General features: G+C 49.1%; 1 protein-coding gene across 1 annotated transcript in view; it reads left to right on the top strand.

Annotated features, from left to right (window-relative positions):
• Window positions 1-1,021: 1,021 nt before the first annotated feature.
• Window positions 1,022-25,088, top strand: part of GDPD5 (glycerophosphodiester phosphodiesterase domain containing 5) — a 178,697-nt gene continuing 154,630 nt past the window's right edge. The window contains exon 1 of the mRNA XM_075140355.1: window positions 1,022-1,251. The gene's annotated coding sequence lies outside the window, so the exon portion shown is untranslated. The remainder of the gene's footprint in view (window positions 1,252-25,088) is intronic.

The following is a 25,088-nucleotide window of genomic DNA, read 5'->3' as shown; positions in this document are numbered from 1 at the left end:
GTTGCAGGGTGCAGAAAACAAGCCCTGAGCATGGTGTAGACACATCAAAACACTCATCCTTTCCCCAAACTGCTACAACTCGAGGACCCTGTGCCGGGATGCCCATAGCGTGTAGATCAGGTCCAGGGGAGGCCGTGGTGCACCTACACGCTTGGGAGATCAGGATCGAATGTAAGATCAAGTGCAGGTGATGAAAGTGGATGGAAAAATAAATGATGGGTGGGTTGGAAAGGGCACATTTACAGGGGCAGGAGAAATCAGAAGGCTGCAAAGCCCAAACCTGTACCTGACCCTTTTCATCCTCCTCCATCCACCCAGGTGGGAACACCCCGATGCGCAAAACATCCCTCCTAACAGGCGTTGAGACATGATTGCCTTCGATATAAATACCCGAGAAATAGAAATATGAATGATGTATTTTCCCTTGTGACTACTCTGCTCCCTGCTGCCAAGCGGGGATTTACTGGTGCCCAGTTAACAGCAGCCCAGGGCGTATAGGGCCATATATTTGCTCTAACTTGCCGAGGTTTTCCAGGTTAGCTTTTTATTTTAGCTACACCCCGTGTGTGTATGTGTGTGTACATGTTGCTCCCCAGGGTGGACAATTTCCAATCATCCCAGTTCAGAGGAGGAAGACGGAGGTGATGTGTGATGAAGATGTGTGATGAAGCCGGACGTTCGCTGCCCTTTTGGGGCTCAGCATTTCCAAACCCCACGGCTTTCCCAGCCCATCGGGACTCCCAGGGTCGAGGTCTGGGGCAGCACCACGGTGGGGGCAAGGCTCTTCCCTTGGCAGGGGTGCCCCCAACCTTTCCCTTGGCAGGGGACCCCCCAACCCTTGGGGCACCCCCACCGCAGAGGGGTTTGCTCGCAGCCGGACGCATCCCCGCAGGGACCCCCCAAAAAGAGGGACTACAAGCCTTTGGGTGCAGCCTGCCTCCTCCTCCTCCTCTTCTTCTTCCTCCTCCTGCCGCTGCCGCTGTCCGGGGCGGAGCCGCCCGCCCCAGCCCCCGCCCCGCTCCCGGGAGCGGGCGGCGGAGCCGAGCCGAGCCGCACCGGGCTGCGGGGACGGGGACGGGGACAGGGACGCGGTGGTGCCACCTCCCTTCCCTCCCTCCCGGCCCCACCGCTGCCCCCATCCCACCCTCTGCCAGGGGACGGCTTCCCCCGCCGGGGGGAGCACCGCTCGGCGGGGCAGGGGTCCCCCTCCCTCGGGGCTTGGCGACCTGGAGGATCTCCCAGCGGCAGCAGGTAAAGGGTTGGACTGGTTGGACTGGGAGGAAGGGGTGGCCTTTTGCATCCCCCTCCCCGCCACCGCCTGCCCGGCGAGGGGGGTGCAGGGTTCCCCCGGGGAGGGGGACGATGCTGAGCTGGGGAGGGGGGTGTTGGGTGTGTGACAGATATGCCGGGTTTGGCCCCCAAAAGGTGCTCTGTTGTCCAAAAAAGTGCTTCTTTCCCCAAAAGGTGTTTCCTTACCCAAAAGGTGTTTCTTTGCCCTCTGTACCCCCCAAAACGATGTATGCCCCCCTCGCCCCCCCCCACCATGGTGGCTCACCTGGCCGGGAGCATCCCAAGCGAAGTTGGGAGGTGAGGGGGGTCATGGGTGTGCACCCACCTGGGGAGAGGTCCCGGGGTACCCCCTCGGGTTTCCAGGACCCCCCCCAACAGTTGCCAGAGCGTGGATCTGGTCACCCCCTTTTCTCCTTTAGGCCGTACTTGTTTTACAGGTAACGCTTCATTTTTATACACCGCTCTCAAAATAATGGCATCTGCAGAGTCCCGTGGCCCCAGGGCTTTTACACCGGGGTTGTCCGGCGCCGTAAAATCCTGAGGCAGCAAAATCCCAAGCGGGATTTATTGCTGCTTGCCCAGCTGGAGGAGCACCCAAGCTCTCCTAGCACCCTCTGAGGATGCGATAAGGATGTCCTGGATGGCTCTTGGGGACATCCCCCCGGAGCAAAGCCCCATGTTAAGGACCCCAAATTTCTTGCCAGCACTGAGCAGAGAGGGTGAAAAAGGGTGTACGTAGAGAGTATTATTTTGATTTGATGCTTGGCAAAGAAATTGCTTGTAAAAAGGAGTAATTCAGGAAAAAAAAAGGGAAAAAAATAATCTCATTGCTGCTTTATTGAAGCTCTCTCCCAAGTCGTGTATATTCACCGCCTAGAAAACTGGGCGTTGAGGAGTTGCAGTCGAAATGTGAGCTTTGCTCTGGAAAAGGTCTGTTGTAGCAATTCCTGATGTCGAAGCTGTGAAATTTCACCCCTGGTGAGATGGAAATGGGGATTCTTCAGCCAGAAAAAACCTGGCTTTGTCAAACTTGCCATGCTTTGGGTTTTTCGGGGTGGGTCTGTACAGCCACTATTATTACTTGTAATCGTGTTGGCTTAAGGGTTATTTTGGGGCTGGAAAGGGATTACGGATAGATGATGGGAATAGTCATGACCACGCTGCATGTGAAATTAAAAAAAAAAAAAATTGAATTATGGTTCTCTTTGCTGGCTCTTTGTCCCTGTATGAAGGAAAACGAGCGCTCGCTCAGTAAGCTCGTAGAGGTTTTTCTCTGTTAGAAAGTTACACCGTGCATGGAGGACGTTAAACCTGACTATGCCATTCGGATGCTGTATTCTCCTCGGGGTGCTCCCAGCTGCCAGGATATTTAGACTGTTGCTTATTAGCGAGCAAAAGTTAGACCGGTGCTTATTCTTAAAGAGCTTTTTTGGGTTTGGATCACACAGTGATGCAGGATAAATGCCTTCTACCTTCTTTCCTTCTTATAAATTGCTGGCTTGCACTTGGCAGGTGTGGCTGGGGAGAAGCTGAAGTGAATGGATTTCCTGCCTTGCATTTTGTCTGGCATGTCTATGGTCACCAGTCATCAGGTTGCTACGGAAAGCAGGCCATTAATACATTATACAGCCTTTATCCACTTAAGCAGTGAGGCATCCTGAATCCTTAAAGCCTGCTATTTTAACATATTTTCCTCCGTCAAGACTTGAAGCACCTTCACGCCAATATCCCAGCAATATTTAGCTGCAGAATATTTCTCTGTGATTTAGAAGGTGCTTCTTCGGTGGCAAATATAAGCTCTGCTTTGAGGCAGAGTTAATTTTAGAGTGGGTGTCTCTGTCAAGCTGTACTTTTTCTATTAAATAGGCATGTTCTGCACGTTACGCTCTTCCCTGGGATGAATTCTGTACTTGAAAGCGAAGCATGACTGATGTTTGTCTTGGGTGTCGACAATGAGCAGCGCAAAGAAAATGAGTTCTGGTTCGATCAATTTATTTGGTGGCGGGTTGTAGATTCAGAAACTGCTGGCTTGGAATTAATGATAAAGGGTTTACTTTTTGCAAGGCAACAAATTGCTTTTATGAACCAGGAAGATACTGAACCAGCTGCAAGGGCCAAGGACTATTTGTTGCACTTTTATCCATAAACTGCCATGCATATTTGATCTCAAGTAACTGCTGTAGTGTTTCACACTGCTCAATGCCAAAATCAGTATATTTAGGGTTTTGTTGTTGTTGTGGTTTTTTTTTTTTTTTTTTAATGTGTGGTTTACAGTAACTCACGGTTGCAAATGGTGTCGCAGGTTGAGGTCAAGATGCCGGTAGCAGATGGCTCCTTCACCCTCTTGTTTGCTTAGAGGCCCTTTGATGCTCACAGGTGGTGGAAGTTAGATCTGGGTCCCCTTTTAACTGACACACCTGCAGGGAATATTGTCCTTTAACTTGCTTTGTAAGTCTTCCCGAGGGTGAAGATAAAAGGGTATGGTTGCACCTTTGAAATACTCATGGCGTTCCTGCCGTACAGCTACGGGCTTGTGCGTGAAGGTGTGGTTATCGCTAAGGTTAAGAGTGTTGGGGTTGAACGTGCATGGGCGCTTTGGGCTCCTCCTTAGAGCAGCTTTCCTACAAATATGGGGGGTAGGAACATACTTTCCCTGGAGGCTGCGATGCTGGTTTGAAAGTCCTTTTTTCTTGAGAAGATGCATGTGGAGAGGCTGTGCTCCTGTCCTAAAACCCTTTAATGAGATGCTTTGCACCTTCTTGCTGATATTGAGATGAATTGATGGGATCCACCTGGCAGCCTCTTGGCTGTGGCCATAAAGAGGCTTCGATAGGCTGCAGCAGCTGATAATTACGCTTCAAGGAGACCAAACGGTGGTGGTTCACCCTTGTGCAGAAAAATAGCGAGCGCTGTTGGTGCGAGGAGACTGTTAGCTGCTTTGGGCTTTGCTGGTGCCAACTGCAGCTGTTGTGGGGTGAGTGGTGTCGTGGCTTCTCCCCTCGTAGCAGGGTTGTTCGCTCAGGGCTGTTGCTCCCCAAGATGATTGTACTGAGCTGGGCGTGAAGCTGAGCAGTTCCTTCTGCTCAGGAGAGGGCAGTGTCACACCAACGAGCTGCTGCCTTAACCATGCCGAAGTCTGCATGGAGATGACAATCTTTGCCCACCCAGGGGTCCAGGAGGATCTCGCAGGGGTGCAAAATCCAGCGGGTGTGTGGGACCCAGGCACCTCGTTCCCCCTCCCTTCTTCCCCAAGCAAAACATTCCCCTTCCAGCTCCGCTCCCTGTAGCTTTCCCTGACCCTGAGTGCGCTGCCGGTGTTTAACAGACCTTTGTAGGAATAGTCTAAGCGTGATGCTGGGAAAAGGGATTTAAAAGGCTGTTTATAGCAGTTGCTTTTGCCTGCCAGCCCCTCTATAAACAGCGATTAGATACAGCTACTTTAATGCATGTCTTGACTTTCAAAAAAAAAAAAAAAAAAAAAAAAAGCTGCACGCTGGTGTTTGGCTTTGCTGCTTTTTCCTCTTTAGCTAACCACTGCGTTCTCCCCACTTCCTCCAAAAATACCCACAGATACTGGCAGGACAACTGCTTGAATATTTGGTTAAATAGCCTGTCATTGCTCAATAACCTGGAAAAAAAAAAAAAGCCTTATTTTTGTATGTAATTAAATATTTGTAGAAGACTTCTGCCAAGGAGTGGTTTCAAGGTACAGAGTGTTCCCCTGAAGGGTATTCAAACAAGGACCTTCTTGGGTGGCAATTGGAAATTTTTCCGTGCTCATGCCTATCTCGATGCATCGTGTGTTTTCACGTACTGAATCCATTACACGTTGTGATTGAGCTTTGTCTCTTTTGCCTGCCTGCTCTTTGGGCAGGATCAGCTTTATGGATATCTTTTGTGGATATTTTTTTGCACTGATTTTTTTTTGTGGCATTTGAACCAGGTATTGCTAAAGTGGGCTGGCATTTTTTTTTTCCCCCGCTGGATGAAGGGTGGGATGGGGATAGGAGGGAGGCAAACAGCACCTCGCCTGGGGTGATGCACAAATCTGGGCATCGGCTCCATCACCGGGCTCCCACATCTGTGCAGTCCCGCCGGCAGCTAATCTCTTCCTTGGAAATAGCTCGTACTGGTTTTAACATAATTCCTTAGCCATGACAAAATTGAATCCTCTGCTCTCTAACCACCGCGTCCTCTGCTCGGGAGCTGGGCTTTCTGTGAGGCTTTGCCTGGTGCTTGGGGTCCAGGTTGCTGGATCCCGGAGGACTTGGAGGTGATGGACTGTAAGTTTATGCTCTTCTTCTCTGGGAATGCTCAAAAGGATCTGTTTCACTTTCAGATTTACCATGTGGCACTGTGCTAAAGCAGCTTTTATCTTGCACTTTTCCCCTTAAAGCAAGCTTGCCTTTAATTTTATTTTATTTTTTTTTTTTTTTAAATCCTGCCATTTCTCTTAAAACTCTCTTAAAACTCCACTGTAGCTTGTACAATCTCTTTATAAATGTCTGGTCCCTGCATTTTGCTTCCCTTCTCCCCCCTTGGTGAGCTGAAATGAAACTTCTCCCTCCCCCAGCCTGAGGTTAGATGCACAGTGCAGAAATATTCTGGTCGTCTGCTGTTTTTAGCTGCACTGAGTTTCAGGCTCCCATTTGCACAGGTTGCTCGGGGAAAGCATCTTGCATCTGACTTAAATAGCACAAGGTGAAGACCAGAGTTTCCTTTAATAGATATTTTGGGTGTAGCATTTAAAAAGATGTAATGGACTGGCTGTACCCTTCAATGTCCAAGCGTTCTTCTGAGCCACTCTAATAGATTATGTCTTGGGCCACTTATCTCATATTGATGAATATCTTGAGTTGACAGTCACCTAATCATAAATCAAATTGCCCGAGTCTAAAATCAAGCCAATGGTCCAGTTGCCTACTGCAGAATTGCAGCAAAACAAATAAAATGTATTAAATTTTCAGACTTGGAGATGGCTACAGCCCCGTGGCTAGTGGTTGGGACTTGGTACCCGAAGGTCGTGGTGTGGCAGGGTGATGCATCCAGTGCTCCACAAGGTTGTTGGGAAGTAGGTCTAAACCTGCAGCAGGTCACTTAAGAGCCTGGAGAGGATTTGAGGCTCATGTCTAGGCTTGCTGTCCTGCTAAATTTCCTAGGACCTTGCCACGAGGGCAGAAACCTGGTGTTAAGGGGCAGGCTTGGTCCTTCCAAGGTGTCCCTTGTGTGCGACCCCAGCTGAAACCCATGTGCTGACTGCAGAGCTCTTTTCTGAGCAAAACCTTGGAGCATGGTGGTAAAACTGGGATATATTCAGGGCTATGCCTCGGGTCCCCTTGCTGTGCCCAGCGCTTTTCCATCACGCTGCCAAGGGGCAAGGTGGGGCTGGGGGCTTCCCAGGTCATGCTAACTGGAGGTGCTACTGGTGCCCAAACCCCGCCTCGGAGATGGAGAGAGAGAGAGAGGGCTTAGGCTTGTTTACAGGGATTTACCACGGTGGTGAAGTCACTCCGTGATATTTGGGCGGATTTTGTTGTGTGTGTGTGTTTTTTGGGTTGGGTTTGTTTTTTTTTTTTTGGCCAAGAGGTAATTAATGCTTTCCCTGGGATTAAAATATTTCCTGCGTGTCTCAGCTGTTGATGTAGGAAGGAGTCATCCAACCATTTGACCTTTCTTAGACACAAAAAAAGGCTTTTTGGAGAAGGTAAGAAGTGTATGTTCAAAACCAGCGTGTCTCTTTCTTACCCAACTACTTTCTTGTATGAAGAAGCCCCGTAAAAAAGTTTCTTGAGGCTGTCAATAGGTGATGTTTTGTAGGCAGTTGCCTGATACAGCAGTGATTATGTTTGCAGGTATTGTGGGAATTTTGGTGTCAATCTACCTACTAATTATTCATGCATCTTGTCGATGAGACTTTAAACTGTCAGTCAAACCGATCGCGGTTTGAAATCCAGCAAACAGGCAGCGCTTGTGTCCTGGTCTGGGTGCCCAGGCAGAAATCCAGCTGCGTGATTTGCTCTATTTCTCTCAAGCTTTTCGGGTTATGATTTTTGCTGGGTAAAAAACTGGCTGGACGGCCGAGCCCAGAGAGTTGTGGTGAACGGAGTTAAACCCAGTTGGCGGCCGGTCACGAGCGGTGTTCCCCAGGGCTCGGTACTGGGGCCGGTCCTGTTCAATATCTTTATCAATGATCTGGACGAGGGGATCGAGTGCTCCCTCAGTAAGTTTGCAGGTGACACCAAGTAGGGCGGGAGTGTTGATCTGCTGGAGGGTAGGAAGGCTCTGCAGAGGGACCTGGACAGGCTGGATCGATGGGCCGAGGCCAACTGTATGAGGTTCAACAAGGCCAAGTGCCGGGTCCTGCACTTCGGCCACAACAACCCCAGGCAACGCTACAGGCTTGGGGAAGAGTGGCTGGAAAGCTGCCCAGAGGAAAAGGACCTGGGGGTGCTGATTGACAGCCGGCTGAACATGAGCCGGCAGTGTGCTCAGGTGGCCAAGAAGGCCAGCGACATCCTGGCCTGTATCAGGAATAGTGTGGCCAGCAGGAGCAGGGAGGTGATCGTGCCCCTGTACTCGGCACTGGTGAGGCCGCACCTCGAATGCTGTGTTCAGTTTTGGACCCCTCACTACAAGAAGGACATGGAGGTGCTGGAGCGTGTCCAGAGGAGGGCAACGAAGCTGGTGAAGGGCCTGGAGCACAAGTCTGATGGGGAGCGGCTGAGGGAACTGGGGTTGTTCAGCCTGGAGAAGAGGAGGCTGAGGGGAGACCTCATCGCGCTCTACAACGACCTGAAAGGAGGTTGTAGCGAGGTGGGGGTTGGTCTCTTCTCCCAAGTAACAGCGATAGGATGAGAGGAACTGGCCTCAAGTTGCGCCAGGGGAGGTTTAGGCTGGACGTTAGGAGAAATTTCTTTACTGAAAGGGTTGTCAAGCCTTGGAACAGGCTGCCCAGGGCAGTGGTGGAGTCCCCATCCCTGGAAGTATTTAAAAGACGTGTCGATGAGGCCCTTAGGGACATGGTGTAGTGGGCATGGTGGTGTTGGGTTGACGGTTGGACTCGATGATCTTAGAGGTCTTTTCCAACCTTAATGATTCTATGATTCTATAATTCTATGATTCTCCATCCGTGGCCATGAGCTGGCTGTTTGAGCTTAGAGATTTGCAGAGTAATAATGGCTGAATAGTCTTTGTAATCTGTGGATGTTTTGGGGCTTGTTAGGAGCCCTGGAATTCATCAAGCCAAGAGGTAAGGTGAGACCTATGGCTTCTCAAACTGTCTATTTTTAGATGTGTCCCTGTTCACATGCAAATTATATTTATCATAAAGCATTGCTCTGCACTTAGTACACTGAACTTGTAAGCCCTGTTTTCCAGCTTTTACACAGGTACCAAAATGCCTGCCAAAAATATATATATTACTGTCTCATTTTTCCCTATGCTCATGAGCTGGGTCCTATGAGCTCCCGAACCACTTGCTATGTTGCATTTGACGCTCTGTAAATACATAGTGGTGGGTGGCTCTTATTTTAAGGGTGGGTTACTCCCCTGCTTGGGCTTTGGCATTAGCTTCCAAAGTTGCTGGTGTCTGACAGCCTGCAAGCTTCTCGCAGTTGTGCTTGTCGTCTCCTCTGTTTCTGCTCCTGCCTGAAACCTGGAAGCAGAATCTGTGTTAAAAACGAAGCAGCTAAACTCATATTTAGCTCCGAGTTAATCACTGCAAGGCAGAGTGCTTGCAGTCCTCATTAAAAGCCTAATTTAAAGTGCAAGGTTGACAGCTCAGCTGGAGCTACTTTTCCTTATCACAAGTGTTTCCTAATCTGTCTCCTTTGCGTAAGGATGTTTTTCTGTTTGGATCTCCAGGCTCTTGCTCTTGGAGAGCTATACGTCAAAGGAATGCAGCGTACTTGTGGGTAAGACAGCTGTAGATGTTAAAATGTTAATGTGATGGGAGTTAGCGTGCTCTGGTGTCTCTTACGCTGGCGGGCAAGCCTTTGTGCCTCCCAAGGTCACGCCACTGCGTAGAAGCGTGTTCCTGAAACACAAACCCTGCGGGTTCTCCTTATACAGTTTTGCTTTGCAAATTAAAATAAAGCTGCTTGTGGGATTACAGCGATAGAACCTCTGTCCCTGAAAACATGGGCAGGAGCCGTGCGGCTGAAGGCCAGCACCCGAGGAAGCGTCCAACCTTGCATTTGTACCCTGGCAAGTATCAGCCCTGCAACGTGCTGTGGTTTCGGCTCCGGTCCTGAGCGTGGGGTACGAGGAATAACATGGATAACAAGGAGCTCAAAGCTTGCTCTGCAGTTTGCTCGACCTCTGGAGCTGGAAGGGAGTCTCTGGATGCAAAAGGGTCTTTGTGCCTTTGGCGCAAACCATTCCCGACACATGCCCCTGAGGAGGGTGGGCATCTCTCCTGCTGCCGCAGGAGCCGCGGTGGAGGCAGGAACCTGTTCAGCTTCCTAGATGTTGTCGACAGGGCCAACACATATAACTTGGGAGTCTTTAAAAACAAATGAATAGTCCACCCAGAGCACTTTGCATTTGGTGACTAGGATTTAGCATCTACCAACCTTTTTCTTCTGCTGCGTTTAAGGCAAAAGTCTTTAACTGAAGCAAGCTGGAAGCTGTGAGCGTTGTCTGAAGCGAGATGGACGTATCTGGTAACGCAGCTCCATTAACTCGATGTAGCCTGGAAAATTGTTCTCCCTGTTGAAGGGTGGGGGTGTTGGGGAGAAGGTGGGCAGTGCCAGCGGCGTGGAGGGAACCAGCACGGGGAACCTGGGTGCAATGCTGTCCTTGCTGTTCCCCAGAGTCCTACGAAGCCATCATGCCTGCTGGCACCTGGGGACATGCTTGGAACTTGCTTTGGGGGTGGCACTGACCAATATCTTTCTCTGGGCAGTGAAGAAGACCACAAAGAAGCTGTTAAACAGTCTATTTTTAAGGCATGAAAAACATGGCAGGAGTTCACGCGACCACCTGCCGTGGCTCAATGGGTACTGGTGACTGACCCCACCTGGACTAACAAAGTGGACGGGGGATCCCAGCAAAGGGCAGAGCACCCTGCCAGCAACTGGGGGAAGTGGGAGCCTTCTACTGTGTTTTTTGTCTCTCCAGGGAAGATTAAAATACATGGTCTCTAGTGAGAAGCTGTTAGAGCACTTGGGGCAATATGCCTACCTAGATCAAATACGAACATACCTATTTGTCTTGCCCAAAAAAAGACATAGGGTGCAAGCTGTTGATCTTGAATGCAAGGTTGATTCATTCAGTTTTGGGTTTCCAGCCTTCAAAACCTGCTCTGTTGTGCTGTTCCTGCCCTGGGTCTGTAATGCAACTCCAGCTCCACCAACAGTTGCTGCAGGTTGGAAATGCTGTTTGTTAGAGGTCACCTCCGTGGAGGTGTTGCAAGCAGCTTGCCTGCTGCAGTCCATCTGCCGGGCTGGGAAAGCTTTGGGTGCACCTTGATCTCAAACCCTGCTTGGCTGAATACTGACATACTGGGAAGCCTTTGAGATGCTAATGCCTAATGATGCTGGTGACCTTGTCCCAGTGTCACCTGGAGAGGGGTGATAAATGCCTTGGCTGGTGGATGGGCCCTTCTGGTAGGGGGTGAGAGCTGTGGGAAGAGAGGTTGGCTGGTTAATAGCAAGGCTGGATTTGATCCCATGACCTGAAGGCAAAGGTTCCTGCCGGGTTGAAAATCCCTCGTGGTTTTTATCATCTTGATGTGCTAAACGCCACTGTTTACAGTGGGAATGTGATTAGCAGGAACGAAGCCTGTGAGTTTATTGTGAAGCTGTGACCTGATGTCCAGACTTTCTTAGAGATGTCCTGTAGCGAACGGTTATACATCCACTTCTAAGAGCAGAATAAGCTTCAATTACGGAGGTCCTCAGATTTCTGAAAATGTCAGCTTATAACGTTAAAACCCTTCTGTTGTGAGAGTCCTTAAATCCAAGCTTCTGGGGTAATAGTCTGGTTGTACTGAGTGCTGTATTGGACCCATGAGACCATCGCTTATGCTCTCCTAGCTTCTTCCCCCCAGCTCAGGGAAAATATTGGCTTTTTCCCTATTTTCCTGAACTTTTTAGCTCAGCTGCGTGTTCCCTGGAGGGACGTATCTGGACCACTGGCTTAAGGTCTGGAGTCTGTTCTGCTCCTCTCCTTGAGCAATTTGGGGGCTGGATGTAGGGCTGTCCTTGCTGGGGGCTGTGGAGCTTTTGAGGGTACCGTGGGGTGAGGAGCAAGGGGCCCCTGAGGTCATGTCAAAAGACAACATGTCCACTTGTATTTTTGCACCTTCCCTTCCCGGGCATTACGTGCTTCTCTCTCTGCTGATGTTTGCAGTAGTGATAAGAAATGCTCTGTTACAAGTGTGCTCTGTGGCAGATAAAACTTACTGTGCGCAAGAGCTCTTCCAGCGGAGAGCTTATCAGCACTATTAAAACTTTAACGATCAGCAAGGCTTGAGAGATGTGGGTGTTTCGGGTCCTTTAGCGGTACGGAAATATTCAACGAGGAATCGTGCTGGAAGTGCTGCTACTCTGTAAGTCCCTCTCAAATGTCCTTTTTTTTTTTTTAATAAAGTGGACATTTTGGGGAATGAGGCTTCTAAACTGGTCAAGCATGCATCTTAAATGCAGCTGTATGTCTATGCATGTAATGAGCTGGCTGATGCTTAATGAAGGTGGTAGCTGGTCTTAATGTGGACTGAATTAAATTGAGGGATCCACCTTCTTGCATCTAGCCAGGCTGCTCTTTCCTTGGAGAAAGAGCTCCTGCTGCTTTTGTGCAACTATTGAACGCTGGTGCAGGAAGGACAGTTCTCCCAACTTGACTTGGTGCTCTTTCAGGGCACTGACCTCTGCAAAGATGGTGAAAACATGGGTTGAAGCTGGTAAAGGGTACTGTGATGTAGACCTGGGCCAGGAATCACCTGGCTCCTGCCTTGATTTGGAAGCGCGTAATTCCAAGGAGCTCCCATGTGTTGCCTGAATGCACTTAGATGAGCGGAGAGGCTGCTGCAGTTTGAGCACGGGCATGTCTTCTTCTCAGACTTGGGGAGCTGACTCCATGCTTATGCAGACATCTCCATCCTCTTGGGATCTGCAACCCGGAGCCTTCTCCAGTGGGTAGGTGCCCACAGCTTCTCTCTAAAAACAAGAATAGGGTTTATTCTCTTGTGCTAAAGTCCCCAAGAGGGAGATGTGGTGATAGCTGCTTTACAGGAGAATGGTGCGATCAGAACAACTGCTTAGAAATTTCCTTTTCCCTTTTGGGATGAGGAAATGAAAATGTTCATCTCCAGCCTCTGCAAAAGGAGGGATGGAGCCTAGAGGTTGAAACCGGACAACCAAGAACAAGTCAAGGACCTGGAAAGGGAACCTGTTTCTATGGCTGCTCCTACTAGGAAGCAGAGCCACGGTGGGAAGGTACTTTCCTTGTTTGCTTCCCTGTTGTTTTTCATGACTGCTGCCAGCAATGCCGCAAATGCACAGAAAGTCACGGGAAAGGAGAGTCCAACCTGAGGTTCACCTGCTGTTGGTCCTTCTAGGTTGATGTCCTCTTGCGTGCAGTGTCCCCTCTGTTGTGAACACAGGACAAATCAGTCCTGTTTGTTGCCGTGTGTGTTAGGCTGTCCCTTTTGGAAGGCTTTATTTTTTATCCCAGTTTAAGAATAACTTTATTTCCTTTTCTGTTGTGCTGATGTGCTGGAAAGGGTTCTCCAGAAGGGCAGCATCGAAGCAGGCTGGTTTGAACCAACTGGTGGCATGGAAGAGGGAGGGAGCTGGGACTTGGCAGGAGTGATGCTTGGTGGTGGCAGAGAATATGCCTGCCTTCTGCAAATCCACGCTCCAGGGTTCAGCTGGCCGAGCCAGGGTTGGTCCAAGGAACATCAGCCCTGGCTGTGCTGCAGATAGCCTGAGCTGTTGGAAGAGACGGCTTTTGACAAAAGTGGGAGCAAACGCTCGTTGCTGTTACGTGCTGCTGTGCACAAGGTCAGCGTAACCGTCCGGCTCCCAAATTGGGCAGTCGGGTTCACTTTTTCAGCAAACGCTTGCCGCTGCTCAGTCAGGTAATCAGCTAATGGGATTTAACACAGCATCCAATGTTTCTAACTCGGTTTTGTGATAGCAACCTAATCCATAAAAGGCAGAGTTAAAATAAGTGGAAATGTGAGTTCCTGGGGCTATCCAATTCCAGTACCTCACATAGCAAAGCCATCTGATTTCTACCAGAATTGATACACTAATCATTATATCTGAATTGACTCAAAGTGTTGTAAAGCTGGGGAGAAAGAGCATCTATTGGTACTTATTTATAGCTCAAACACCTCATGCTTACAGCGGTGTCTCCTGTGAAATTTCTCTTGTCTAAATACCGCAGTCAGAAAACACAAACCAGCCTCTTGCATCGAGGGAAGGTGGTTGCAGTGATTTCAAATCCTCTTTTTACCTTGAGAGCTGCTAACTGGATCCCTGACCCGTTTCATACTTTTTAGAAGCAGTTTTATGCTTCAGGTTGGAAGTGAAATACAACCGTGGTGGAGCCTGGGGTTAGATCTAAGAGGAAGAGAAAATAAGCGAGTGGTGGTAGGAGGAGGGAGCAAGCCCAGCTTAAATCATGTTACATGTGTACCATCTCACCTCCAACCTTTCGGGCTCTGGAATCAAATCTGGACCTCAGCCCAATTTATTTGTTCGTGTGGCTTTTTTTCCCCACCCTTTTATTAGGTTCCATAAAATAATTATTTACAAAGGAGTCCCAGGAGGAGCATCTGGTGGAGAGGAAAGCTCTTGTCTGAGTGTTGCTGTTCCATGGGAATGCCCTGGTGCTTGGTCAAGAAGCTGGACTTCACACCCCGCTTGTACATGTCTCAGCTCAGCCACTGTTGTCTTCTGCTGGCTGCTTTTTGTCTGGCTGCCCTAAAACTTACTGCTGCTTCAGCATTGCCTGAAGCTGATGAGGTATTCTGCTCCCAAACTGGCCATTTTTGATGATGGATCCCGTATGTTTGATTCCAAAAGTCTGGCTTTTTTTTGGAAGGAAAGGTATGAGATAAATATTGCCTAAAACACTTGTGGCTGTCAGCTCTGCTGAGCCAGGTCTTGGACAGGGGTGTGAGGAAAACCCTGTTATGTCTCATGCACCATCAGGTTTAATGCTTGCTAAATGGCAGAGCTGTCGAGAAAAAGCATTGAGCTGAGGCAATGTAGCTGGTATTAAAAAAACAAATATAGCTGCAAGTGGCTGAGCTTTGAAATAAATTATGCTGTGGCTGTATAGGGACTGCTGAGGTGTCTGGATTCGCTCCAGGGCTCATTGCCAGGTGGGAGATTTGGGAATTTGGGAAGGCAGGAGCTACCTGCCTGGGGGGAAAAAAATCTTGTGCCCCAGTAGTAATAAATTCTCTCCTTGCCATGAAACATGAGGGCTGTATGTAAATAATTTTCTTATTGTAGAGTTGAAACCAGCTCCAGAGTTTTTTTTCTTGTTGTAAATGATGGACAAAGTAGGGTTTGTCCCTTCTCTTGCTTGCATAGAAGAACTGTAAAATGCGGAAAGATCTTGGTGTCATGGTGGCATAGACAGTGAAGACCTGTATGCCGTGGCCATCCTGGAGCTCTCGGGTGCCTGAGGTCTGCTCAAGCTGATGTGTTTTGCTCCGGGAGTGCTTCAGTTGTGTCCTGTCACACTTCAGCTCAGGCAGAAAGTGCTTCTGTTTAAGAAACTTTTTGTTGTTGTTGTTTGGGGTTTTTTGTTCATTTTCTTTTTTCTTTTCTCCTCCTGGAAGTTACTTTGCAGAGCAAGAGAGTTTGACTGGAAGGATGAGCAGGACTTGCCTGAATGCACCACCCCACAAAAATGGCTTGGCCTTGATTTCCCTTATTCCCCTCCTGAAAGCTAGACCTTTCTCCTGTGCAGCTCGAGTCATGCTGGGTTTTAGGACAAGTGTTTGCTTTGAGCCTCATGGGATCATAGGAAGCAGAACCTCGCCCCTTGAGTGTAGGTGGCTGGCGTCCCATGTCAGCCTACGTCCCTGTGGGATGCTCTCTGTGGCGTGGTCACTTCTGCTTGCATGGGCACAACAGAGTAGATGGCAGCAGGGAGTGACTGGTTGTCCCTGGGCTCTTGGGGGCTCATGGGCCTCTTCCACGCTTAACCAGGAGAGCTTGAGTGGACGCGTGGTGCATCATCAGTTAGCAGTGAAGGAGAAAGCAGAAATGTTGGTTGGTCTGTCCATAGCTGGGTGCATCTGCTACAGCTTCAGGGATACTGCCTGGTGGGTCTGAGGTCTCACTTCTACCCGAAAGCCTGTCCCACAGTGGTTCACCTCAGCCATGCTGTAGGCAGCCTGAAGTCCCAAGCGAAAATCTTTCTCCCCCCTTGGCCATGCAAGAGATGTTTGCTTGCAGGAACTGGTGAACTCTGGTCTTTCCTCTCCAGCAAGATGAAGGCATCTGAAAACTATCATCTCGAGAGAAGAGGGCTTACTTCTTGTTTGTAGCGTCTACCTCTTGTTTCACCCTGGGAACAATGAAGGACAGAGCTTTTTATCCTGCCTTTTAATTTAAGAAACACTTGAGCTGTTGGTTATTTGTCCTCAGATACTGCGAGGTAGCCATGAAGTCTTGGGCTGATGCTCTGATGATGACTCTGAAAGGAGGATGTCTGCGGTATTGGGTGATGATTGGGGCTCATCCGTCTGCTTTATGCAGACATCCTCAGTGGTTTTGGTCAAGGAGATAAGTGTCTTTCCTAGTCCTGTGACTGCAAAATAAAAGACGTGGCACTGCCTCAGTGGGGCAGGATGAGGATGTGAAGACTTGGATACTGTAGAAAGGTAGGTAGATATGTAGATTTTTCCTTCCTTGAGGGATATTCCCATGAATCCAACTTTGGTGCTGGTCTTTGGCTAATTGTGCTTCTGACACAACTGCTCTGCAGACATGTCTGGTGGTGTCAGAAATGAATGGTTTCATGTGAGGAGTCAGGTGTCTGCTTTCCAGTACACTTGCCACCAGGTCTGAACATACCTGGGATGGGACCTGGTGTGAGCCACCTCTTTCTCTGAGGTTTGCCTTTTGGGAGATGCGTGTCCTCAGTTGAAGATTGGTGTTAGTAGCCTCTATAAACCATCTGCAGGATTGGTGTTATCACAGCAGTATCTGAGCACCGCTATCCCACGTTCACCCAGCGAAGCGATGCAAACAAGCTGTCAAGGAAAGAGGGACCCGATCCTGGAAAGCACCTCTCCTGAGGTGGGCTGCTCAGCCTCTTCCCGCTGCGACACTGTTAGTTTGAGCTAGTAAACTCAACTTTTCAGGTGTCTGCTCTAACAAGTGGCACGTTCAGAGTATTTTTAGCAGGTTGACCGGAGGGAGGGTGACAGAGCAGAGCTGCAGCTCGCTGTTGGCAGCACTTCACGTGCACCGTGGGTGCCTTTTCGGGTGCAGAAAGATGCCATCCTCAACCACACAGCATCCCATTTTCTCTCTGTTGGGGGATGAGATGCTTAAACCAAATCTACCTGAGTATCTGTACCACTGAGCTTGTGATGAAGCTGGGACTCCAAGCCTCGTCCTGCAGTCCCTGTCCCCAGATGCTTTGTGTGTGCACGGCAGGTATGCTGTCCTCTTGCAGTGGGCAAAAATATTCTCCAAGAGCTGCCATGGAGAAGTTGAAGGTGGTGATTGAGCAACCCTGCAGAAGGAGCTGGGTGGCCTCTGTGGGGAGGGAGGTGACTTGGAGGTTTGTCTTTGGTGATGGACTGGAATGGATAGGGTGTGCCACACCTGCAGGAAGGTGGTGAGATGTGCTTAAGGGGTGGGATTTTTGGGGGGTGGTGCAGGCTGAGATGTGACAGAGGGTCTGGAAAATGCTGTCTAGGAGACTTCGCCTGGCTCCAACACTTTAGTACGTAGTTTTTGCTCCGTTACTATAACAACCTCAGCGTAATGTCACTGTTTCACATGAGCAGCAATACAGGTCCACTGGAGGACCATGGCCACTAGAAATGGAGTATGTGGGATGGGATAAGAAAAGGGAATCTCCAATAGTTTTCCTCCTTCCCCTTTCCTTTTTTACAGTTTTTCTCCAGGGCAATAGCCAAATGATGACCACTTAATTTGTGATTTTTTTTTTTGTTTTGTTTGTTCAGTGATGGATGGTAACTAGATACCATAAATACTTCCAGCTTTGGACACAACCTGCCAAAAATAGCTGGGAGCTCTGTGGGGGCTGGTACTTGGCGAAGGGCTCTGCTCCCTTTATCCTGAGCATGCCAACAGGCTGAGTTCACAGAGCATCTTTGGAGCCAGTGGGGCGTGAAGGTGGTAATGGGAAAACCTTTCTGCTGCTGTGGCAGTGACTCGGGGACTGTTCCATCACCTTGTGGGATGCTCACCGTGGTGTGTTTTGCAGCTAGAAACCGTTACCTGAGCATTGCTGCTTTTTATCCCAATGGCTGAGTACTTTTTGGTACGCTGGGGTTGGACTGGGAACAAAACAGAGGTCTTCAAACCCAGGCAGCTCCCTGCAAAAGCAGCTTGTAATGATTTAGATGCGTAGAGGAGGCGTCTATCCCAGTAACCGTGGATCAGCTGGGGTGGGAGTAAAATCCCAGTCTTAGGGCTCTGATTACAGGACTGTGAGCTATCTTTAGCCGCTTTTCCCCGAGAGGCGTTTGCACATGGCGCAGAAGTGTCTGACAGCTGAACCTGTCCCTGCTGCACCCCCACCAGCCTGGTTTAGAGAGACTCCGTGGGTTGCTCTGTGAATAATTTGGGAGGGGGGCAGTAGGGAATGTGTTGGCTCCTTGCGTTCAATATGGAAATGGCACTTTGCCGTGTGGGGGTGGCAATAAATGGGGGATGTCGCTGATGAGGTCTGCTTAGCCCTGGAGGCTCAGCTTTCCACTCAGGCTGATCTTAAGGTTGATGTTAAACTGTAAAGCAGCATTTTTCATGGGGCTTATTCACACGGAATAACCCCTCCACTGGAGGTGGGAACAGCATGAGGGTTGCTTCGAATGGCATGACTTAGTTTCTGCAAATATTGTTGGCAAAAGTGTGGTTTTCAGACTAAACATGGGTCTTTTTAGGACAGCTTATGAGTTGCTACTGCGTAAAACATGGAATAAAGTGAAAACTGATTTAATCAGGAGAGAGTTTGAGGCTGCTCTGTACCCTCATCCTGACCAACACTGGCAAGTCCCATTTTTTGCTAAGTTCAAATTTTGTTTTGAAATACAGTGTGAAGCTAATGGGTGGGGTGAGATGGAGGGGGGCTGCTGAGGGAATATTCATAGGGTCCCTAAAGTGTTTGGTCCATCTGCAGCAAAAAGCAAGAAGAAACTAAATCTTCTCCGAGACATCATCTTCCAAAGGGCTTCCTTATGACGTGAGTTCGTTTGCTGGCAAGTTGGACAGGAGTGGGATTTGCGTGCCATGAGATGGGGCAGCTTTGTATGTTGCTCAAACTTGTGGTTTTCTGGCAACATCGGAACTTGCATTGCTGGTACCTCAAGATCCTGACCTTAATTGAGATTCATTGTCCCTTGCAGTGTAAGGCGGAGTGCTTTGATGCCTCTCGTAGCCCCTGCTGAACAAGTGGTTTTGGTACCTGTACTTAGGTGTATGTTCCTATGAACACTTGGTGGTGGTGAGTAACCAGAAGTAACTTCCAGTCTCCTTTGTGAAATGTGCCTGCGAAGCTCAGTGGCCTTTACATGCGGAGGGGAGAGCAAGGCAAGCCGCTCTCTGCAAAGATTTGTTGCTAGATCCAAGGGTGATGCCTCTGGCCATCAGCGGGGACTTCTGGGTCAAATTGGGACCAGCCTGGAGGCTGCAACCAGGTCGGTACGTGGCACGGCTCAGGTGTGAGGGCTGTGGGTCTGAAATCACTTCTGATGTGGCATGGGTTTTGTTCAGACTTTGTTCCTTCTCACTTTCCCCCGATCCTGCGGCCCTTGGAGAAGGGAATCAGTGCTCTGCTGGAGGGAGGACTCTGGTCTGTGAAGACTTTTGGCTTCTCTCAGAAAACGTCCATGCTTTTCAAAGCCCAAGCCCGGTGGTGGTTTTGCTGTCGGCAGGCTCGCACCCTGGATTTCTCTGTGGATGCTGAGAAAGGGCTGGATTCCTTGTAAAACCCTTTTCCGTGCAAGCCACTGGCTGCATGGGTGCAGATGCACAGCAGTTACTTCCCTCATCTTTTTTACGTGATGCTGCTTTATGCGTATTTTACCCATCAAGGGACAAACCTCCTGTCCACATTGTCCTCTAGCAAATGCGCAGTTTGCGCATCGTGCATGCAGTGCCCTGGGGAAGGAATATCTTGCTATATAAGAGGGAACCAACCTTGCAGAGACACTTATCCGTGCAGGACTGTACCCTGGGTATGATGCTGTACAGCTCACAGACCAAAGCCAGTTTATGGGAGGGTGGCTACCTAAATCCTGGGGTGATCACTGAAAACATGGTTAGAAATTTCAGTGGTTATTCTGGCTTGAAAGAACTGAGCGTGCAACAAAACTTCCCGTGCAGCGGTTGCCTGGTCGAGGAAGATGCTGGTGAGCGTGCTGGTCTCGCTGGCCCCGTTCCTGCCCGCCGGCTGTAACGGTGACAGTGTCAGATTGCATCCAAACTGTCACAAAGTGCAATGACTCTGCAGTAAGTCATCGGCCTCCCGGTGCTAGTTTTGGCAATGGGGTAACTTGGCTTGACTGCCTCTATTTATACAGCACAAATGGATTTGTCACCCGATAGCTTGATCGCTCATAGTTATACTGTTGAAGAAAATCACACTTCTTATTTCCTGCCTGCATACCTGCCTTCTTGCTGTTTGGCCTCCTCTCTTCCTCCAGCTCACTAATATTTTCATGCAGCCTCTCTGCTTTGAAGACTACAGACAGCGCTCGAATCTTTTTAATCGTATTTCTTGTTGGGTGCAAAGATCAATGCTGCTGTGGCTTTTGCTTTCCCACCCTGGATATTGGCTGTGCACTGTAGCACCTCTGGAAAGGTTTTAATTTTTTTTTTTAATAGTTAAAATTAAAACAAGCAATGAACTAAATTACATATAGGTGGGATACTTGTCTGACTCTGTGACTTATGAAACTTCAGCGTTGCAAAAAATGGCTTCAGAAGGAGCTCTCCTCCTGAGTTTTTCCTGGGATGACTGCATTTTCTTCTTTACTCCCACGTACTGTTGCCATGCGTAGCGTTGGACTTGCTGCGTTGGTCTGGGCACTTAAATAGCACAAAGATATTGCCTTGCACCAAGCCCACAATAAACCCTGAGCAAATCCAGGCACTAATTTTGGCATCGCACACCTCTCAGGTCCCGGTGCGGGAGAGCTGTGCTGGGAGGCAGGGCAGCAAAGTCACAGGTATTGAGCAGAACGACCTCAGAGGAATCTTTATCTTGGTGGAAACAGATGGAGTTTGACTTTGTGTCAATTATGAGCCTAGAATAACTCAATTTTGCGGCAGAGGAAGTGGAAAGGCACAACGCTGCCACAGCCTGGATGCTGACAAGCAGGAATTGAGCCTGGCACGTACGCTGATTACTTCCACACTTGAGAAGCTTGGCCACCAGAAGGAAACTGCACTTGTCATGTTTTTTATAGGCTTCCACTTGGGAAGGTGCTAAGCAGGGCATTATAAAGCAGCTTCTTGAAGTGCAACCTGGTGACAGATCCCATAGCTGAAGGCTTCTCTTGGAGAAGGGATGTCGCAGCTAGTGTATGAGTGAGGATCTAAGGGATAAGAGCCTTAAGAGGTCCCCTCTTCCCCTGTCACTTGCTCGTTGTTCATGCGCAACACTTGGCCAGTTGTATATTTGGGAATGAGTATGGAAGTAGAACAGGTTTCACGTGGTTTCTTTGCTGTTTGGTTTTTTCCGCAGTGTTTGGGCGTTCTGCTCACCATCATGCATTTTGGACAAGGAGGTGCTGGGGTGCTCAGCCAGTCACTGCTGGCTCTACTCAGCCACTTTGTACCACTTCCCCTGTAATTTCCCATCTCTCCCCTTCTCCTCTGTGCTTGATGCACAAAAGTTGATTTTGCAGAAGGGTCAGAGCTGGACTTTGCAGAGCACCGTTGTGTCCAAGGCTTCCAGCAGCCACCTGGACTCTGGTGGTCTTCAGAGGTCTCAGCTTTGTGCCTGGATGAAGGTACACAATGCTTTGGGTCATGGTTAGGTAGTGGCAATCCATCCACTTGATGGATGGCCAAAAAAGCTGCCTGGTGCTATAGATCAAAGAGCATTTCAAAGGGAGCTTCTACACTAGCCTTTAGTCCTCTTTGGGGTGAGATGCAGGACCCTGTGAGTGGTGTGGATCTCCTGGTAGGTTCAGGTTTCTGTAGCTTCTGGGCTTCATAAACTGCTCCTTAAACTGTTGAAGAGCTGCTGTATCTGTTCCACAAGCCTCTGTGGGAAGGCTGGATATGGTCCTAGCGCTTTTCCCTCGGTGTGTGGGGTAGAGCTGCTCGCCAGCTTTGCGTTAGTGGCTTGCTGAGGTCTCCAGCTAAATTTGTATGGCTAGCTAAATTAATGCCTATGCAATAACCTCCCGTCCCCTAAAATGGAAAACAAAACTGTGGGACTACCCTTGGGAGGGAAGGAGGCAGCATGTTGCAGCCATCCTCTTGGCTGGCAAAGGTATTCGTGAAGGCATTGAACTGAGCACTTACCCTGGTCTGCAGCCTTTGGGGTGACTTAGACACCAGAAAAACTGCAGCTTCAAAACTTGCCTCCCTCAAGCCTGTTGCCAAAGCCTTTATTTTATTTATCAACTGGTCTTACTCAGCCGGGGACGGGATTAAATTCAGCCTTGGCTGGGTCTGCTCCCCGAGCCGGGTGTCTCTCTGCTTTGCACCCCTTTCCTTACGGTCCCTGCTCTCCCTTGAGTGGGGAGCAAGTATTTGAAGAGCCTGTGGAAGCTGTGGGCTGGAGAGTCCTGTGGAGGACATCCGTTCAAGTGGCAGTATCGCAATATAATTTTCTCACGGCCCTGCACATGGATGCTCCTGCCTGTCCCTACCTGTATTTGTGGTGCTGAGCACTGCTCAGCTCCCTGTGGTCCATGGATGGCTTATTGGCCAGGTCAAAAGTGGTGGAGGGGGTGAAATAAAGGCATGACTTGAACGTTGCTACCACATGTAGCTGTCTCTTAGATGCCCCTTAATATGTTGCAACTAACTTATTAAACCCGGATCTCTTGCCTCAGCAAGAGTGGGCCTCTCCTAAGCAATAATTAAAGTTTAAAGCCAGTAGTCCTTGCTAATATTTGCCTTTTGCTTTAGAGGAAGGAAATGTGATCCTAATCTTTAGATCAAATGGCGTCTGTACTTCCATTGACAAAAGTAAATTTGTAATGTGCTTAATGAAACCTAGAAAGATGTTTCAGATAATGGACAGAAAATATCTGCCTTTTAAAAACTTTCACCTCCCAAAGTTATTGCAAGACTTCCTATTATGCTTAATAAAGTGGTTTTTTTATCCTTTGAGCTTTCAGAGGAGAAAATGCCCTTGGAAAGCAGATGTCAGAGTTGAATTGCATGCTTCCTCCCTTAGCATTTGGGTTGAAAGAAACCCTAGAAACCAGCCTCTGGCTCTGTGGGAGATGCCAACGAAAAGCTGCAGGTCAAAGAAGTGGAGAGAATTTCAGAAATATGACTTTGCTTTTCAGACTCTGGTTGTCAGCCTCTCTAACCTGAGACCTGGGGAGTGTGTGTGTGTGTGTGTATGGGAAGCCGGTTGCTATAACGGGATTCTTAAATTCTTCTTCTAGAAGTCGCCCTTGTCACAAAGCTCTCCTCTGACTTGGAGCGGTGGATTTTGGAGAACAGCTTCCCCGGCAGGTCTGTCGCTCCCGAGTTTGGGGGGTGTGTGTGGTGCAGGAATAGCTTATAAATAAAACTGCCTGTTGGTAACTGGGGGTGGAGGAGGGAGGTCTCACGGCTGTGAACCCCATGACTTAAAAGACCAACTTAATGTCAGGCCAAATGTGAGCTGACAAGATCTCTTTTTAAAAATGAGTGGTTTTGTTGCTACCTTTATGTGCAGGGGATCAAAGCCAGGGTTGCCAGAGCACCTCCCTCCTCTTGCCTGGCTCCTCGTGTCTCAAGGTGTGTGAAACACCACAGGCAGCTGGATGGATGTCCCTGGTTTAAGAGAAAATAAATGTGAAATTAAGCAAAGGGCACATGAAGACAGTACTCTTGGTCCTCAGCCCTGGCTGGGTGCCACGCTCGATTTGCTCTGGCAAGATACGGGGTGAAATGTGGGATTATCTAGGACGTAGGAGAAGAAGGTGGTAACGTAGCTGATAGGTGGCTGAAGGAACAAGAAGACCAAAAGGGAATATAATTGTTTTCTAGCAGGCTTTTGCACTTCCAGGTTTGGGCTGAAATCTTGGAGAACTAGGGAAAACAAGAGGAAGGATTTTATCTTCATTTGGAGATAAGGTGGCTTAGGTTTAGTAGCAGGACATCTTTCCATTGGTAGCGATGTGCTGGGGCACGGCTGCAGGGCCTCAACACTCCAGGTTTTGAGAGCCACTTGGGCGAGCCTCGTGCATGACTGACAAATTAATCCCCTATGCAGAGGTGGGAATCAAGTTGGGTGACATCTTAAGTGTCTCCCCAGCACGGTGTTTCAGACACATCCTTCTCCTTGATGCTGCTAAGACAGCCTAGATAAGACCACTCAGCTGGTCCCTGCCGGTGCCCTCTCCTCTGCTTGGTGGAAAGCTCATTTAGGAACTTGTGAGAAGATATCATTACGGAAGGAGCGGTGTCTGACCTCATATTGCTGCTGTAGCATTGAAGCACACGGAGATATTTGTAGGAAAAAGCTTAAAGATAATGGGGCATGTGAATGACAAGCAGACATGTCCAGTTTCCTTTGGGAAGAGGTGCAAAGATGTGATGTTTCCAGCACTAAAAAAGCAGGTGGAGAAGAGTGCTTTGAGGCTCTTGCAGCATTTGAGATCATAGAATCATAGAATCATTAAGGTTGGAAAAGACCTCTAAGATCGTGTCCAACCGTCAACCCAACACCACCATGCCCACTACACCATGTCCCTAAGTGCCTCATCTCCACATCTTTTAAATACTTCCAGGGATGTTGACTCCACCACTTCCCTGGGCAGCCTGTTCCAAGGCCTGACCACTCTTTCAGTAAAGAAATTTCTGCTAATGTCCAATCTAAACCTCCCTTGGCGCAACTTGAGGCCATTTCCTCTTGTCCTATCGCTGTTACTTGGGAGAAGAGACCAACCCCCACCTCGCTACAACCTCCCTTCAGGTAGTTGTAGAGCGCGATGAGGTCTCCCCTCAGCCTCCTCTTCTCCAGGCTAAACACCCCCAGTTCCCTCAGCCGCTCCTCATAAGACTTGTGCTCCAGGCCCTTCACCAGCTTCGTTGCCCTTCTCTGGACATGCTCCAGCACCTCAATGTCCTCAATGATCAATTAAAGTTTGAGTGTGCAAGTGCTTTGCCTCTGCCAGCCATCATGGGGAGGTGATTTTTTTTTAACAATCAGTTAAAGATTGCCCCAACCTGTACTTTGAGGGGCCAGGAATGGTCCAATGTAGTGAGGCTGCACTCCTGGATGCTGGGGTAGGACAGGGCAGAGAGCTGAGATCCGACAGTAGGTCGTTACCGCTGTTGGCAGTGAAGGGCAGAGGAGCTTTGATGGGATTAGCACTAAATGCTGTGCACGGAAGGGTGGTTTGAGGCTTCAGATGTTTTGAACTTCTCATATTTGAAGGAGAAGGTACGGTA

Source organism: Calonectris borealis, chromosome 1 (assembly GCF_964195595.1).
Source record: "Calonectris borealis chromosome 1, bCalBor7.hap1.2, whole genome shotgun sequence".
NCBI lineage: Eukaryota > Metazoa > Chordata > Aves > Procellariiformes > Procellariidae > Calonectris > Calonectris borealis.
The sequence above is the reverse complement of the archived record's forward strand: the minus strand, read 5'-3'. Positions and strand labels throughout refer to the sequence as shown.